Raw genomic sequence first — 19,268 nt, forward strand, 5'->3', positions numbered from 1 at the left:
ACCACCTCTGTGACTTCAGCCCGGGTGATGGACGAGTCCACCTCTGAGCCCTCATCCTCTGCTTCCTCAATGGAAGACGTGACAGCAGGATTGAGGACATCCTCGAAGTACTCCTTCCACCAGCCGACGACATCCCCAGTTGAGGTCAACAGCTGCCCACCTCTACTGTAAACAGCGTTGGTAGGGCACTGTTTCCCTCTCCTGAGGCGCCGAATGGTTTGCCAGAATCTCTTCGAGGCCAGCCGATAGTCCTTCTCCATGGACTCACCGAAATCCTCCCATGCCCGAGTTTTTGCCTCCACAACCACCCGGGCTGTAGCCCGCTTGGCATGTCGGTACCCGTCAGCTGCCTCAGGAGTCCCACAAGCCAACCAGGCCTGATAGGACTCCTTCTTCAGCTTGACGGCATCCCTTACTTCCGGTGTCCACCACCGGGTTCGGGGATTGCCGCCTCGACAGGCACTGGAGACCTTACGGCCTGGGAGTTAAAGATCTCTCTGACAGGAGACTCAGCCAGACGTTCCCAGCAGACCCTTACAGTACGCTTGGGCCTGCCGAGTCTGTCCAGCTTTTTCCCCCACCATCGGATCCAACTCACCACCAGGTGGTGATCAGTTGACAGCTCCGCCCCTCTCTTCACCTGAGTGTCCAAGACATACGGCCGCAGGTCAGATGAGACGACAACAAAGTCGATCATCGACCTGCGGCCTAGGGTGTCCTAGTGCCAGGTGCACTGATGGACACCCTTATGCTTGAACATGGTGTTCGTTATGGACAAACTGTGACTAGCACAGAAGTCCAATAACTGAACACCACTCGGGTTCAGATCAGGGGCGCCGTTCCTCCCAATCACGCCCCTCCAGGTGTCACTGTCATTGCCCATGTGGGCGTTGAAGTCCCCTAGTAGAACGATGGAGTCCCCAGTCGGAGCACTTTCCAGCACCCCTCCCAGAGACTCCAAGAAGGTCGGGTACTCTGCACTGCCGTTCGGCCCGTAGGCACAAACAACAGTGAGAGACCTATCCCTGACCCGTAGGCGTAGGGAAACGACCCTCTCGTTCACCGGGGTAAACTCCAACACATGGCGGCAGAGCTGGGGAGCTATAAGCAAACCCACACCAGCCCGCCGCCTCTCAACATGGGCAACTCCAGAGTGGTGAAGAGTCCATCCTCTCTCAAGGAGTGTGGTTCCAGAGCCCAAGCCGTGCGTAGAGGTGATCCCGACTACCTCTAATCGGAACCTCTCAACCTCACGCACGATCTCAGGCTCCTTCCCCGCCAGCGAGTTGACGTTCCACGTCCCTAGAGCTAGTTTCCGTGTCCAGGGATCGGGTTGTCTAGGCCCCTGCCTTCGACTGCCGCCCGATCCTCTTCGCACCGGCCCCTTATGGTCCCTCCTGTGGGTGGTGAGCCCACGGGAAGGCGGCCCCATGCCGCCCGGTCGGGCCCCATGGGGAAAGGCCCGGCCACCAGGCGCTCGCATACGAGCCCCAACCCCGGGCCTGGCTCCAGGGTGTTGCCCTGGCTGCGCCACACCGGGCGACGTCACGGAACTCAAAATTGTACGCATCATTAAGGGGGTTTTGCATTTTATTGCATTGTTGCCTTCTCACCAAGCTGCTTTCCTATTGTCCTATAGCCCATCCCAGCCTTGTGCAGGTCTACAACTTTATCCCTGATGTCCTTACACAGCTCTCTGGTCTTGGCCATTGTGGAGAGGTTGGAGTCTGTTTGATTGAGTGTGTGGACAGGTGTCTTTTATACAGGTAACGAGTTCAAACAGGGGCAGTTAATACAGGTAATGAGTGGAGAACAGGAGGGCTTTTTAACCCTCCTGTTATCCTTGGGGTCAATTTGACCCCATTCTATGTTTAACATCTCTAAAAAAGTGCTTGACATAATTTTTTTTTGCTTCAAATTAAATGACTTTTCCTAATTTAATGGGGACAACTGGATAAACATAAAATTAACATGATGATATATTTTCAATGTCCTGTATGCATTTTGTACGCATCAGTGTTCCTTGGGGTCCATTTGACCCCAGGCTGGTTTAGCTGTATAAAACATAGAAAATATGAACATTTGACACAAATTTGCGGTTGATGTATCGGTCTGTCGTGGTGAAGAAAGAGCTGAGCCGCAAGGCGAAGCTCTCGATTTACCGGTCAATCTACGTTCCTACTCTCACCTATGGTCATGAGCTTTGGGTCATGACCGAAAGGACAAGATCCCGGATACAGGCGGCCGAAATGAGCTTTCTCCGCAGGGTGGCTGGGTGATCCCTTAGAGATAGGGTGAGAAGCTTGGTCACCCGGGAGGATCTCAGAGTAGAGCCGCTGCTCCTCCACATCAAGAGGGGTCAGCTGAGGTTGCTTGGGCATCTGTTCCGGATGCCTCCTGAACGCCTTCCCGGGAAGGTGTTCCGGGCCCGTCCCACCGGGAGGAGACCCCGGGGAAGACCTAGGACACACTGGAGGGACTATGTCTCCCGGCTGGCCTGGGAACGCCTCGGTGTGAAGAGCTAGAGGAAGTGTCTAGGGAGAGGGAAGTCTGGGCATCCCTGCTTAGACTGCTGCCCCCGCGACCCGGCCCCGGATAAGTGGAAGAAGATGGATGGATGGACACAAATTTGCTGATATTGTTTTGGCTGATATTGAGTTCACTTTCACATGCAGGTTGTTGCAATTTCACAATCTTCAATTCCCCCACCCCACACACACGCACCCACCGTCTGTGAGGGAGAGAAAATATGGTTCCCGCACTCTTGAGGGAGGGAAAATATAGTTCTTGCAGGTGAGGTTTGCATCACATGATACACAGGTGAGGGGCAAACATATAAAAGCTCACACACGGGCACCGCAGACTTCTAAACCATTTCTCTTGATGCTCAATGTGCTCTCATTTGAAAATGGCCTGCAAAAATAGGTTTTGTCTCAGCTCTTTGACACTGAAAGTGACATAGACGAGAATGTGTTCGAGACTGAGGATAATGTTGAGGAGGACCCTGATTATGAGGCATCCTCCTCTGAAGAAAATGAGACTTTTGGGGTTGACCCTTCTGTTGTCTCTCAACCACCAGCAGACACGTTACCTTCCAAAAATTTAAAATGATTATGGTCCCTCTCCCCACTTGAGCGACAGGGTAGACTTAGTGCTGCTAATGTAATAAATATTATTCCAGGCCCCACCAGATATGTTGTCAGCCATGTCCAAGACATAAAATCAGCATTTGAGCTTTTCTTGACACCATCAGTAGAAAAAGATATACTTGAGATGACAAATTTAGAGGGAAGTCGTGTGTATGTGGACAGTTGGAAAGATGTGGATGTGACAGACCTCCATGCCTACATTGGGTTGCTCCTTTTGGCAGGAGTATACAAGTCAAAAGGTGAAGCAACAGCAAGCCTTTGGAATGCTGACACTGGAAGGGCAATATTTCCAGCCACTATGTCTTTGAAAACATTCAATGTTTTCTCCCGTGTCTTCCGCTTTGATGACAGAGAAACAAGGCAGGGCCGATGGGAGTGTGACAAATTGGCAGCAATACGGGATGTATGGGACAAGTGGGTGCAGCGATTACCCTTTCTCTACAATCCAGGCCCCAACGTGACTGTGGATGAATGTCTGGTTGCATTTTGTGGCCGCTGTCCATTCAGACAATATATACCAAGCAAACCAGCCAAATATGGTATTAAAATATGGGCAGCATGTGATGCCCAGTCTAGTTATGCCTGGAATATGCAGGTTTACACCGGGAAATCCCCTGGAGGAGCACCAGAAAAAAATCAAGAAATGAGGGTGGTACTTGACATGGCCACGGGACTGAATGGTCATAACATCACGTGATAATTTTTTCATATCATATGCCCTGGGTGAGGAACTGCTGAAAAGGAAGGTGACCATGTTGGGGACTGTAAGAAAAAACAAGCCAGAGCTTCCATCTGAGCTTCTTGTGATGAAGAACAGGACGGTAACATCTTCAATGTTTGCCTTCACTGAGAGCCACTGTTGTCTCCGATTGCCCCAAGAAAGGGACCATTTTTCTGTTGATGAGCACCATGCATAAAGATGCTGCACTGAGCACCAGAGAGGACAGAAAACCACAAATGGTCTTGGACGACAACTAGACAAAAGGAGGGGTTGACAACTTGGACAAGGTCACAGCCACATACAGCTGCCGACGCATGACTGCACGTTGGCCCCTGGTCATTTTCTTCAACATCATTGATGTGAGTGCCCACAATGCCTTCGTCATATGGAGTGAAATAAACAAAGATTGGAACAGCGGAAAACTGAATCGAAGGAGGCTTTTCCTGCAGGAGCTGGGTTACGCGCTGGTGAAACCACATATTGAAAGAAGAAGGTGCCTTCCAAGAGCATCAGCAGCTGCTGCAACTGTTGTGAAGGACATCCAAATGGAGACACACACCCCAACCCCTCCAGTAGTTCAAACTGCAGGCAGAAAACATGGTAGATGTCAGGTCTGTCCCAACAGAAATGACTCCAAGACCAGTAACATGTGTATGAAATGCAGGAAATACGTCTGCAAGGAGCACACACCCTCTCTGCACATCATGTGCACAGTATAGACCAAATGTAACTTGTGGTTGAATGTAATGTAGGAAAAATAGTAATCTGTTCATATTCTGTTCATATTCTGTCAATGCTGTTCATATTCTGTAAAATGTTGTTGACTGCATCATTTATTATTCACATACAAAGCATTTACTGTAGCATAGAAATAGAATAATCTATAATTGAATAATTAAATTATAATAATTTATTGGTGTTTTTTGCATATAAAGAACTGTTGTGTTCCTTACTGATGTTCTGGTAATGTTGTGTTTACAAATAAAATCCTTTGAAGAGTTTGAAATTGTGTTGTTGTTCTTCTATTATTGAATTGACCCTGAACCTAATACATCTTACTATTTTTTAGAACAAAAATTGTTTTTCTTTCCGAATGTTGTAAATTAAGCTGTATTAAGACCTTAAGACACAAACATATTTATTTTAGATTTAAGTCGAATCAGGGCAATTTTTTGTGATTTTCATATGTTTCAATAGTCATGGATGTATGGGTATTCTGGATGTATGGGGGGGGGGGGGTTTCCAGTTTAGGCTGTCAACATTTTCTAGTTGTCAGTTTAGGCTATCAACATCAAAATTGACCCCAAGGATAACAGATGTTAGAAAATGTGAGAATAACAGGAGGGTTAAAGAAAAACTAACAGGTCTGTGAGAGCCGGAATTCTTACTGGTTGGTAGGAGATCAAATATTTATGTCATGCAATAAAATGAAAATGAATTATTTAAAAATCATACAATGTGATTTTCTGGATTTCTGTTCTAGATTCCGTCTCTCACAGTTGAAGTGTACCTATGATAAAAATTACAGACCTCTACATGCTTTGTAAGTAGGAAAACCTGCAAAATCGGCAATGTATCAAATACTTTTTCTCCCCACTGTATATTGGAAGAATATCAAGACGGTAAATCCAGGTATTGAAACTCCAACTTATGACCCATCCACCACAGCCCAGCCATCCATTTTGAAAACGATCAGCCATTATTGGGCAGGTGTAATTTACATGTCCTTTTTATGCATTGTATACAGGTGCATCTAATAAAAAATAGAATATTGGTTCTTCCTACCAACATTCTACTAGACTAACTACCAGTTGGAGTAGAGAGGGATGGATTCTCATTTGCAACCGCGACCTGGCCAAGACAAAGCACAAACGTGCAGGACAACATATAGTTACACAGAGTACAAAAATACAAAATGAAGTATAGTCTGTAAGAGGTGCCATAACACTTCCTCCACCATGCTTCACAGAAGAGGTGGTATGCTTTGGATCATAAGCAGTTGCTCATCTTCTCATTACTCCTCCCTTCCCATCTTTATTTTAAATCGCTGAGGATTTATTGATGTGGCTAAGAAGGGGTTTTTATTGACCTGGGAAATAATTATTCTGTCATCCACCACAGATATCTTTTGTACTCTGTAAGATTACTCGAAAAGCTCAACACAAAAATCTGTTTAGGAGATTCAACGAATCCTTGCATATTTTCAATACAGCACTCCAAAATGCACCATTGCTCAAATATTAACAAAATGCTTTCTGAACATTGCGCTCAAATTAGTTTGTAAATAATAATACATGTAAGGAATCATTGCACTCCAATCCAATTTTCAGATGAGAAATTACATTGAAAAACACAGAAATGCATATACAAAACAGATAATAAAAATATACAAAATGGTAAAAAACACAAAAACTCTCAAGAGCCAGAACAAGTGTAGCAATATCAGCCAAATCTGGAGTAGGTATGATGCAGAGGTTTATTAAGCTGACCAGTTCTACAAACATACTGCCAAAGTCAGCCACACATAAAGAGCCATCCAGGTCTAAATAGATGGGTAACTGGTTTATAAGTGAAAAGGAATCTCTGGGATTTGTGATAATTGCTTATATCCACGACTAAGTCTTGTGTCAAGGCACTGCACAATGCATCACGCTAAGTTCTTAGCCGTGGTACAATGACCATATACTAAACACGCTTGTGCCTTATTCCTCACGTATACTGATTTACTACAATGCCACTTAAAGCAGAGAAAGTGCAAAGAGAAGTTGCGTTATGGTTTGGGGTGGCATTCATGCGTCAGGGCCGGGCCAACCTGCCATCATGGAGTCAATCATGGATTTAAAATGTACATCATGCAGCAGACACTTTTATTATTGTAACGTTATTGAAGCTGTTGGTGTACTTATTTTGTCCTGTCTGAAATTTCAGTTTATATTTGGAAAGTGAGTGAATGCAAAGTATTAATATTTCAGTGTCAGTTGTTGAATTAAGTTACCGTTAGTGTTTGTGTTTGTCATGAAATATTTAATTTCCTTACTCTGCAACAGTGCAGATATGAATAAAAACTGTATGAACTACAGAAAATCATTTTATGAGCTGTTCATATCTGTACACCTCTGAGCAAAAAACTACTTTTCTGGGTGTGTACATACTTATATACAAATGCACCTTTAGCAGCATATACACTCACCTAAAGGATTATTAGGAACACCATACTAATACTGTGTTTGACCCTGTTCGCCTTCAGAACTGCCTTAATTCTACGTGGCATTGATTCAACAAGGTGCTGAAAGCATTCTTTAGAAATGTTGGCCCATATTGATAGGATAGCATCTTGCAGTTGATGGAGTTTTGTGGGATGCACATCCAGGGCACGAAGATCCCGTTCCACCACATCCCAAAGATGCTCTATTGGGTTGAGTTCTGGTGACTGTGGGAGCCATTTCAGTACAGGGAACTCATTGTCATGTTCAAGAAACCAATTTGAAATCATTCGAGCTTTGTGACATGGTGCATTATCCTGCTGGAAGTAGCCATCAGAGGATGGGTACATGGTGGTCATAAAGGGATGGACATGGTCAGAAACAATGCTCAGGAAGGCCGTGGCATTTAAACGATGCCCAATTGGCACTAAGGGGCCTAAAGTGTGCCAAGAAAACATCCCCCACACCATTACACCACCACCACCAGCCTGCCCAGTGGTAACAAGGCATGATGGATCCATGTTCTCATTCTGTTTACGCCAAATTCTGACTCTACCATCTGAATGTCTCAACAGAAATCGAGACTCATCAGACCAGGCAACATTCTTCCAGTCTTCAACTGGAAAATTATTGGATTTACAATAAAATACATATTTTACTATTTGCCTAATAATTGTGCATGCAGCGTATACTGAACTAATGACAAAGTGAAAAGAGGTGCGTCCGCGGGGTGCGCTGCAGCCATCATTCTCCGGCCGGTGGTTTGAACACCAGCGAGGTGGAATGCAGGAAGAGGAGCTGTGGTGCCACGCGGAGCAGACGTCACATATACTAAAATGTATGTATTTGTATTATTTTTACATACCATGTTGAGTCCTCTTCATCTTCTGTCATGAAGGCTACAACGTGTTTTCTCTTTTAATGCTCATGCTCCCGCCCCATGGGTTTTGCTTGCAGATTTTGCAACAAACTGTTTTCTTTGAATTATTCAACGTAAAGCGGTACCACACATCTGTCGTACACAACTTCCCTTTCGGTAAAGTAAAAGTAAGGTAGCAGCCTAGCCTTTTCTACCATGCTTGACTTGCTACAAAGTCACAGAAACAAGTTGAGGAAAAAACACCCTGCTAACCTGATGTACTTTGTTTAAAATAAAAATATATGCATATTTTCAATCCCCCAAAATAATTATGAACACAAACAGACACAGCATACTTAACTGACCAGCAGCGGAAATAGACACATTTGAACAGCATGCACTGACTTGCACTGTATTTGACAACATTGCAATTTAAACCAGGGACATACCACATACAACACATGCAGCCTAAAAGTCAATGTATTGATACACAGACACATCTTTATCTTTCAATAACAACAATACAGTGGGTAGAACAAGTATTTGATGATACACTGCCGATTTTGCAGGTTTTCCTACTTACAAAGCACCTTTACCGGCTCCCCCTGCTGCCGGCCTTCCGCCGGCTCCCGAGCCTCCGCCGGTCTCTCCGGCTCCCGAACCTGGTTCCTTGGGGCCACCTGGGAGGATTGGTGGCCCCAAGGAACCAGGTTCGGGAGCCGGAGAGGCCGGCGGAGGTTCTGGAGCCGGGGAGACCGGCGGAGGCTCGGGAGCCGGCGGAAGGCCGGCAGCAGGGGGAGCCGGTAAAGGTCCAGGACTTGGCGGAGGGTCAGGAGATGGGAGAGCCGGCGGAGTTTCGGGAGCCGGGGAGGCCGGCGGAGTTCTGGGAGCCGGGGAGGCCGGCGGAGGTCCGGGAGCCGGGGAGGCCGGCGGAGGTCCGGGAGCCGGGGAGGCCGGCGGAGGTCCGGGAGCCGGGGAGGCCGGCGGAGGTCTGGGAGCCGGGGAAACCGGCGGAGGTCTGGGAGCCAGGGAAACCGGCAGAGGTTCAGGAGTCGGGGGATGCGGAGCCGGCAGAGGGTCTGGAGTCGACGGAGAGCCGGCTGAAGGGCAGGAGGGACAGGAGCCTGGAGAGCCGGCTGAAGGGCAGGAGGGACAGGAGCCTGGAGAGCCGGCTGAAGGGCAGGAGACGCCGAAGGGACAGGAGCCTGGAGAGCCGGCTGAAGAGCAGGGTCCGGCGGAGGGACAGGAGCCTGGAGAGCCGGCTGAAGAGCAGGAGCTGACAGGGGGACAGGAGCCTGGAAAGCCGGCTGAAGGGCAAAAGCCGGCAGAGTGACAGGGACAGGAGAGGGATCCGGGACGGCCGGGACCGGAGAGGAAGGAGCCGCTGAGGCCGGGAGAGGCGGCGGATCTAGGGCAGGAGAGGACGCCGCGGGACGAGTGCTTCTCCATCACAAACAAACATGCACGTGTGCAAACAAAATAAAAATAAAAGATAACTTTACTAAATTAGTGTATTACCCCCCCAAAAAATGTTTCAATATTGGCATATCAGAGAAGTATTTGATACACTGCCAATTTTGCAGGTTTTCCAAATTACAAAGCATGTAGAAGTCTGTTATTTTTTGGAGCACAGGCGCACAGGCGCACAGGGACCGTTACATCGGGGCTGTTGCTGGGCAATACAGACTTTCAGCTCCCTCCAAAGATTTTCTATTGGTTTCAGGTCTAGAGACTGGCTAGGCCACTCCAGGACCTTGAGATGCTTCTTATGGAGCCACACCTTAGTTGCTCTGGCTGTTTGTTTCGAGTCGTTGTCATGCTGGAAGACCCAGCCACGACCAATCTTCAATGCTCTTACTGAGGGAAGGAGGTCTCGCGATACATGGCCCCATCCATCTTCCCCTCAATACGGTGCAGTCGTCCTGTCCCCTTTGCAGAAAAGCATCCCCAAAGAATGATGTTTCCACCTCCATGCTTCACGGTTGGGATAGTGTTCTTGGGGTTGTACTCATCCTTCTTCTTCCTCCAAAAACGGCAAGTGGAGTTCATACCAAACAGCTCTATTTTTGTTGCATCAGACCACATGACTTTCTCCCATTCCTCCTCTGGATCATCCAGATGGTCATTGGCAAACTTCAGACGGGCCTGGACATGCGCTGGCTTGAGCATGGGGACCTTGCGTGCGCTGCAGTATTTTAATCCATGACGGCGTAGTGTGTTACTAATGGTTTTCTTTGAGACTGTGGTCACAGCTCTCTTCAGGTCATTGACCAGGGCCTGCCGTGTAGTTCTGGGCTTGCCATGAAGAAAGTTACTGACTACAGGCCACGTGCTACAGCTCCAGAAAAAATTAAGAGACCCCTGCAACTTTTCTTTCCTTTCCAAAAAAGTAAAAAAGGAAGGTTTTGAGTGAGGAACAGAAGGTTTAAAATTAAGAGACCACTGCAAATTGAACGCTTCAGTTCCTCACTCAAAACTTTCCTTTTCAATTTCTTTGGAAAGGAAAGAAACCGGTGCAGTGATTTCTTAATTTTTCCCGGAGCTGTATATTCTCTGGTTAAATTGTTTTTAAAGTGGCCCAATTTTGTGTCAATAATGGACAAGGCAACACTGAAACTCATTTTTTTGCTACTTGATTGACAGAACTCATCTGTTAGTTTGCTCCCAAGTGTCTAATCACAGTGTTTCAAGCATAAAACATGCAGTCCAATGTGGACAGCTCTAACAAATTGGTTAGGTCCAGCCCCTTCTATTTTGACAACACACAACTTCACACCATCCAAATGAAATGTCTGTTGCATTTGGACAATGCATAAATGTACACAACAAAATTCAATGTATTTATTTTGTTAATAGACTTAATTATTTGAATATTTAAATGTTTAAATATATAAATAATTAAGAACTTAAACATTTAATTATTTATATATTTCTTTAGATATTAATTTCACATTATGGCCCATATAGTCCTCCATACTTTAAACATATATATATTTTTTTAATGGCATTATAGATTTCAACTCTGTCAATTAACTATTTTGAAGGTTTTCACTGTATTTCCAACCCTTACACACCCTTAGTTGCAATAAAAATACTAATACACTAATATTTAAAACAATTACATTGACTCAAATTGATTATCTTTGACATCCCTAGTAAAATATTGGACAGCATACTAAACTCATTTCTTGAAAAGTTAATCAAAAGCAAAATCATTTGGCAGATAAGACCCTAACTTGCTCAAAACATAGTCAATTGTGTTGAGTTAGATTAATGGTATTGATCCTACTGTTTGTTTATTTATTTAATTACACATTTTGTTATCCCCTTCCATCAGAAAGCCACAGCTTTGTTCCAAATGGCATCCCAATTCCCTTAAGAAAAAGGGCTCTGGTTAAAAATAGTGCACTACATATCCTGTGGCGTAGGGCTCCACTTAGGATGCAACCCCTGAGCCTGACTCTAAAGGAAAATGAGCAGTCTTGTCTCGCTTGGAGTTCACCTCCATTTTAACAAGGACTGATAAAAGGATCAACAACTGTGACAATGACAAAATCCCATTACCCCAAATCGATTGGAGCAATTAAATATATTAGATTTTCTGTAATGTGCCCTGCAGGCCAATGATACCAATACATTAACCAGGCACACTAAGCCTTTAATAAGATATTTATGATGGAACTTGACAGCGTTAAAAATCTATTCAAACACCAAGCTAATGTCAATCCATTGCAGGTCCAATTTACTGTTGAGCTTGATGAATTTCGACATGCACTCAATTTCGAATGTTGAGAGGACATTACAGTTCTTAATATCGTTTACAGAAAAGTATTTTTAATGTTGATCAGCCTGCCCCCTCCCTACCCTAATGGCATAACACCGTGGTCTTCGTAATTATTTTACAGCCAGGACAAAACAAAACAATTTTATGAGACAGAAAGCACCACATATTGCATTTTTCCAGAAATAAGAGTGAACTGTGGACTGCTTTGTTATTTCTATAGTATGATAATACAGGTGTGGAATATGAGCATTAACAATTACAGTGTGAATGTACATTTCATTTGAAATGGATGTGCCTAGATAATGAGAACAACAGAAACCTCTGTTTACATTATCTCTCTGTAGGCTGCGCTCTGATAACCCCAGGAATGTTTACATTGACCATTTAGCATGGGGGTTACTGTCTTGGAAACCTGATCTTTTCTAGGTAGATGCACCCTTCAATGTATATATCAGCTTGTAACCAACATTACAGTGAGATGAGATTGAGGTTGTGTAAGGAAGACCAGGTCCGTAAACTCATGAACAAGACTTTATAATTCTTATTTCTAACACAGGTGCATCTCAAAAAATCTGAATATCGTGGAAAAGTAGATTTTTCCTCCATAATTCAAATGAAAAGGTTACACTTTCATAAATTAACATTTCTCATCACCTGATCTCAACCCGATCGAGCATGCATTTCGCATGCATCAGTCTATAATTTTAATGGTAGGTTTATTTGAACAGGCAGAGACAGAATAACATTAAAAAATCCAGAAAAAACTCATGTTAAAAATTGATTGCATTTTAATGAGTGAAATAAGTATTCGACCCCTCTGCAAAACCCTTGTTCTACACAGCCATGTGTAGATCTAAAATCTTGTCCCCGACATCCTTGGACAGCTCTTTGGTCTTGGCCATGGTCTTGGCAATTCAGAATCTGATTGATTGCTTCTGTGGATAGGTGTCTTTTATACAGGTAACAAACTGAGATTAGGAACACTCCCTTTAAGAGTGTGCTCCTAATCTCAGCTCGTTACCTGTATAAAAGACACCTGGGAGCCAGAAATCTTTCTGATTGAGAGGGGTCGAATACGTATTTCACTAATTTAAATGAAAATCAATTTAAAACATTTTTGACATGCGTTTTCTGGATTTTTAAAAAAAATTCTGTCTCTCACTGTTCAAATAAAGCTACCATTAAATTTATAGACTGATAATTTCTTAGTCAGTGGGCAAACATATAAAACCAGCAGGAGATCAAATATATTATTCCCTCACTGTAAGGCAGAAAGATTTTTGATTTCCATGAGCTGTAAGCCGTGTTCATTAAGACTGAAACAAAAAAGGATTGAAATGTTTTACTTCATGTGTAATGAATCTGCATATATGAAGGTGTTACTTTTTTATTTGACTTAAGGGGGAAAAAATAACTTTTCCACAATATTCTAATTTTGTGAGATGCAAACCCCCAATGGTTCATAAGTGCTTATGAACCATTTACCAACACAATGAGAGCAATAAAGACTGATATGATGTTAAACCAGATGCAAACCTCCTCTCGGCTTTGGAAAGTTAGTATGAAATGCGAGGGAGATAGACTCTGTCAAAATGGCACTGTCAAAACTATCATGATTTATCATGATTTATTTATTGTAAAACAACCACAATGTTGTTTGCAGAAGTACGATATTGATATATTTGGCTTTTCGGTACATGATATAATTGGTAATTTTCAGGTTAGAAAATGTTTTTTTTTTTTTCTGGCTTAAATAATAGACTAAATGTAGACAATTTTGATGGGGGCATTAAAGAAATTAATGATATTTACCCTTGGTCATTTTTCAGTAATGACCAAGGTAGTTACTGACCGGTATCTAGCTTGCTCTGTGTGATCATCACTGAGCAAGGGATGCTGTGGCAAGGGAAAATAGCGTCAGGTTGGAGTATTCATGCAGCTTTTTCTCCAATATGGAATAAACAAAATTTGTGCTAGCTTGATGATTACTAAAGTTCAAAAAGTTTGAGTATTCCAGTTTAAATGATGCTAACTCCAGACTGCGAGAAAAAACACAATGTGGGGAATGATTTTATTCTATTCCCCACATTATTTCTGCAAGAATGTACAATAATGGCTGCGGTAAAAGTAGCATTGAGAAACTATACATAGCTGGACGGAGTACATGTGTGGGAACATCCCAGACCTTAATACACATTACTACCATTTTGAGCCCGGATCAATTCCCCTCTCAGACGTTCCAATTTTTGTCTCTCAGAAGTATTTATCCACTTGGTAGTTATCAGCTGTTGCACAACAATATACAGCTCTTGAAAAAATTAAGAAACCCTGCACCTTTTTCTTTCCTTTCCAAAAAAGTTGAAAAGGAAGGTTTTGAGTGAGGAACAGAAGGGTTAAAATTAAGAGACCACTGCAAATTGAACGCTTCTGTTCCTCACTCAAAACATTCCTTGTGCAGTGGTCTCAAAATAAATTCCAGAGCTGTATATCCACTCTGTTATACCATGAATCATATATAAAAAATAATAATTGTATTACGTGAGCCTCTTATATTGTTTTCTAAAAAAACAAACCAGCTGGAGTCATTGTTTTCATTATAGGTACCGTATAGCTATCAGCTGGCCATCTACAGTAATCTTTTTACAAGAGTACACTTTAGTTCCGTTAATAAACATTCTGCTGTCCATGTTAGTTCAGCAAATAATGTAATGGCTGAGTTAAAAGTTGCATTTGGAGACTATGTGGAGTTGGTCTAAGCATCAGCAAGCCCTGTGGCCTTATGGGCACATCCCTGTAAGTATTACATATTATTAATGTTTTGTCCCCAGTTCAATTCGCCTCTTACTTTCCACTTATTGTCACTCGAATATGTATCTACTCTGTACTTTTACAGCTTTCCCACAACAAGCCTAATCTAGCTAAAAAGTATTTTTAGTAGATCTTAGCGTCTGCATTTTAAAGTTATCTCCACCAACATTTCCCTTTGAGAAAAATGGGGCATTCTTAAAAGATAGATGTAAAAACCACCACTGCAACACTATTTGATTGACATTTTATTCAAACTACTGTGTTTCAGTAATGCTTTAATGACAGATATTAATATATAAGGATAGGCCTAACACCGTAACTCCAGCGCAGTAAACAGTAGCTTCAATTTTATGCACAGGAATTTGAGCTTTTGAGAGTGCAGCGAAACAAAGACAAAGAATCTTAACTAATGTTACGGGATTCTGGTTTTGCTTCTAAAGTTTGAAGTTTCAATGTTTATTTGTCAAATGCAACACCGCGTCATACTGCACAATGAAATTCTTGTGTCATGGCACCCGACAACTACATAGTGAGAGTTAAGAAACACGAAACCAAGCAAGCCTGGTTCAGACAGCCCGTAATAAAAGGCAATCATTGTTATTGCCCTCCCTGGATTTGAACCCATGTCTCCCACATAAGAGGCTGTGTCTTTAACCACAACGTCACCAAGATATACATCTGTTGCATGTTGGTATAGCATTTCAACATTAGATCATGTTGTGAAGCATTAACATCATGCTGAGTTGATTCCGATAAAATAACAGTTCTAGTTCTATTACATCTCGGAGCAGCATTTGACACTGTAGATCATAGAACACTTAAAGATAGGCAGGAAAATTGGTTAGGACTCTCCGGGACAGTCCTTATTGGGTTCAGATTTTATCTAGATGGCCGGAGTTACTTTGTCACCATTGGTAATCTGAATCTGATGACTATGACATGCAGAGTTACCCAGGGATCAGTTCTCGGACCGCTTCTGTTCAATCTCTATATGCTATCTCTGGGCCAAATTCTACAGAACATTAACATTAACTACCATAGCGATGCTGATGATACTCAAATATATATGGCTCTCAAACCGTATGATAACAGCTCAATAGACTTAGTGTGTCACTTTATAGAGCACATAAATACCTGGATGAACCAAAATTGTCTACAATTAAACCAAGATAAAACAGGGATTATTGTATTTGGCAACAAAAATAAAACAACTAGTATTAGTAAGGAGCTGGATTCTCTGGCCTTAAAAACCAGGGACCAAGTGTGTAATATTGGTGTTCTGATAGAACTCACATTTAACAGTCATATCAAAGCAGTCACCAAAACAGCATTCTGTCATCATTAAATTATAGCCAGAATCAAGGGCTTGGTGTCCCAAAAAGACCAAGAGAAGCTCATCCATGCTTTTATCTCTAGTAGGGTTGACTACTGTAATGGCCTCTTAACTGGAAAAAATACTGTGAAACAGCTGTAGCTCATTCAGAATGCTGCTACTAGAATGTTAACCAGGACCAAGAGAACAGAGCACATCACCCGGTTCATAAATCTTTGCACTGGCTTCCAGTCAGTAACAGAATAGATTTTAAAGTGGTGCTATTAGTTTATAAACCACTGAATGGTTTAGGCCCCAAATACATTTATGATATTTTTGAAGAATATAAACCAAGCAGGGCTCTTAGATCCATGAACACAGGTCAGCTAGTACAGCCCAGATTCCAAACTAAACAAGATCAAGCTGCGTCTAGCACTTATGCTGTACACAACTGGAATAACCTACCAGAAGATCTTAGACGTGTCCAGGTTAAAAACACTTCTCTTTTTACACACCTATGACTTAAACTTAACCACACTGTTTAGCCTTACAGCTTTTATAGCTTCCTATGCTTTTTTTCCCCCATTTTTATTACATTTTATCATTTGAGTATTTGTTTTTAAGCTCTATATTTTTTTCTTTTTCTTTGTAAAGCACATTGAATTGCTTCTATGTATGTATCTGCAACACAACCAGCAGGACTTTGGACAGGGACAGCAATGAGTTTTTCAAGGCTGGTACTCCGGAGGTGTGGGCCAAGACTTCATGTCCTACGTTTAAACAGGGCAGGTGACAGGGAACATTTTGAATGTGCATTCTTTAGAATTACAAGTAATTACAGTGAAGAAGGAGAACTGACCACAATCATATAGCAGTGTAAGACCCTGGGGCTGAGACAGGGGGGTCCAGTGACACTGTGGCCCTATTCGGGGTAGGACCTATCCAGTGGTGTTTCTTGTTTTAATGGTAAATGTAATAAGACAGACATCCGATATTCCAGGATTATGGGGGGAAATTATTAGATCTACAATATCTATTTCTCGTGACAGGACTAAATCTAAGGTATGATTGTGGCAGTGCGTAGGACCTGAGAAGGGTCACTGGACATTTCCATATGAATATTGAAATCGCCAAAAATGTGATGACTATAAGTTTATTCAAGAATTCTAGAAACTCACTGAGGAACATTGTGAATGGCCCGGGGGGCCAGTAAATAGCAATATTTTGGGGAGTAGGAATAATATGGGTAGAAGTATTGAATATTATAGATACATATGAGTAGAATATCCTTATGAATGCTACATGCACAGGAATATGCTGATGTATATTAAATGTACCTGAAAAGACATCAGAGCATTTGGAATCGTTATGTGTGATCAGTATGATCATAGATCAGTGTTGCTGGCTGAAGAGACTTTTGGTCTGAAAGAAAAAACAGTTTGTGAGTCTGTAAGTGCGTGCCCTGATGCTCCAGTAGCATCTACCAGATGGCAGCAGTGTGAACAGACCATAGCCTGCTATCTTTGATGATGTTCTGTGCTTTCCTCAGTCATTGTGTATGGTAGATGCCTTGCACAGAGTGGAGATGCCAGCCAATGACATGCTCGGCAGACTTCACCACCCTCTGGAGGGACTTGTGGTTCACAGCGGAGCAGCTGCCTTACCAAGCAGTAATGCAGCCTGAGAGGAGGCCCTCAATGGTGCACCTGTAAAAGTTGATGAGGGTTTTTACAGACATGCCATACTTCTTGAGTCTCGTCAGGAAGTATAGTTGTTTTTGGGCATCTTTGATGAACACATGAAACTTGAAGTCGAAGACTCTCGCCACTTCAGCTCCATCAATGTGTATGGGCTCATGACCCCCCCCCATACTGCTTCCTGAAGTCCATGATCATCTCGTTAGTATTGCAGACATTGAGAGAGAGGTTGTTGACCTGTCACCATGTTGCCAGGTTCTTTACCTCCTCTCTTTAAGTGATCTCAACATTGTTGGAAATGAGACAAAGGATGTTAGTGTTATCCAAGAATTTAAGGATGGTGTTGACTTGGCCTCCAAATTCCCCTTAATCCAATCGAGCATCTGTAGGATGTGCTGGACAAACAAGTCAGATCCATGGAGGCCCCACCTCACAACTTACTGGACTTGGAAGGATCTGCAGCTAACATCTTGGTGCCAGATACCACAGCACACATTCAGAGGTCTAATGGAGTGGTGTTTGAAATTAAAATGGAATGAAAGAGAAAACAAGCATTCAGAGCTGAAGAAAGCAATGTTCTTCTATGAGGTAGAGGCACCAGCACCTATCCAGCAAAGACAGTAGCCTACCAGTAGCCAACAATGCGAGGTTTGAACACTTTTTCTTACTTATTTCTTGTATTACATATGTTTTTCTTTATTCTCAATTGACAGTTGCATTCAATTACATTCACATCCACTCACATACTTCTTATTATTTATTTGTCTAAATAAATTGGTCTAAATTAAAATTGTTTTCATTATTTTTCTGAATGGGTAATTTTTTTAAAGAATGCCATTTGAACTTTATAACTTGTAAAGTTCAATAAATAGTTGATTTAGCTGTATTTTAATGTTCTGTTATATAAATGTGACACTGGGGATATGTCCACCCTGTGTATCTTACGATCATCTTAGTCTCTAGGGAAAAATTAGGTTCTAGGCAAAAATTCCCCATACATTATTTCCCATAAAAATGTTACTGCTGTCCCATAGTGCTGCTCTCAGCTAGATGTGGGTACTAAGAATAGAATACATTTACTTCACATTGCTATTAACTTCAACGTGGGTGAATATATATACACCTACCTGTCTGTTTGTTCTCAGAGCTAACTAATTATTCCCTCATTTAAAAAGGTGGTGGATAATGGGACACATTTAAAAGTTGGAATAGGAGGCACATCTTGGACAAGACTGACATTTTATGGGTGTACACACAATCTAATACAATTCAAGACAGCTTTTTTTTGCATTTGATTGTGTTGAGAACATGATTTTAATTCTTACAAAAGCCTAATCAAGGGGTATGTCATTTCAAATTGTATGCCTTGATTGTTTTCATCATGTATTGACCAATTTCGGTATCCTGATCAAAGTTATTTCCTATCCTGGTAATGAATTATCATAATCAACTTTAAGAATTGAATGTGTGCTAACCTAGCCTACATTGAATGAAATGGTCAAGGGTGTAATCTTGAGTATACTGTAATTGATATTCTGTTACCAGTAAATGTTCTCCTGTATATCAAGAGATAGTTGAGAAGTAGACTATGGACTGGTTTCGCAGACATGGTTTAAGCTTAATCTAGGACAAAAAAAACAAGATCAATGGAGTTTTCTATTGATCTAGATTTTTATGTCCTAGACTAGGCTTAAATCGTGTCTGTGAAACCGACCCCAAGAGTTCAGTCTTGGGT

At 42.5% G+C, this 19,268-nt stretch overlaps 1 pseudogene; it reads left to right on the plus strand.

Annotated features, from left to right (window-relative positions):
* Positions 1–3,129: 3,129 nt before the first annotated feature.
* Positions 3,130–9,212, plus strand: LOC117594422 (annotated as a pseudogene).
* Positions 9,213–19,268: the final 10,056 nt, after the last annotated feature.

Source organism: Esox lucius, chromosome 4, assembly GCF_011004845.1.
Source record: "Esox lucius isolate fEsoLuc1 chromosome 4, fEsoLuc1.pri, whole genome shotgun sequence".
In the NCBI taxonomy this organism is placed as follows: domain Eukaryota; kingdom Metazoa; phylum Chordata; class Actinopteri; order Esociformes; family Esocidae; genus Esox; species Esox lucius.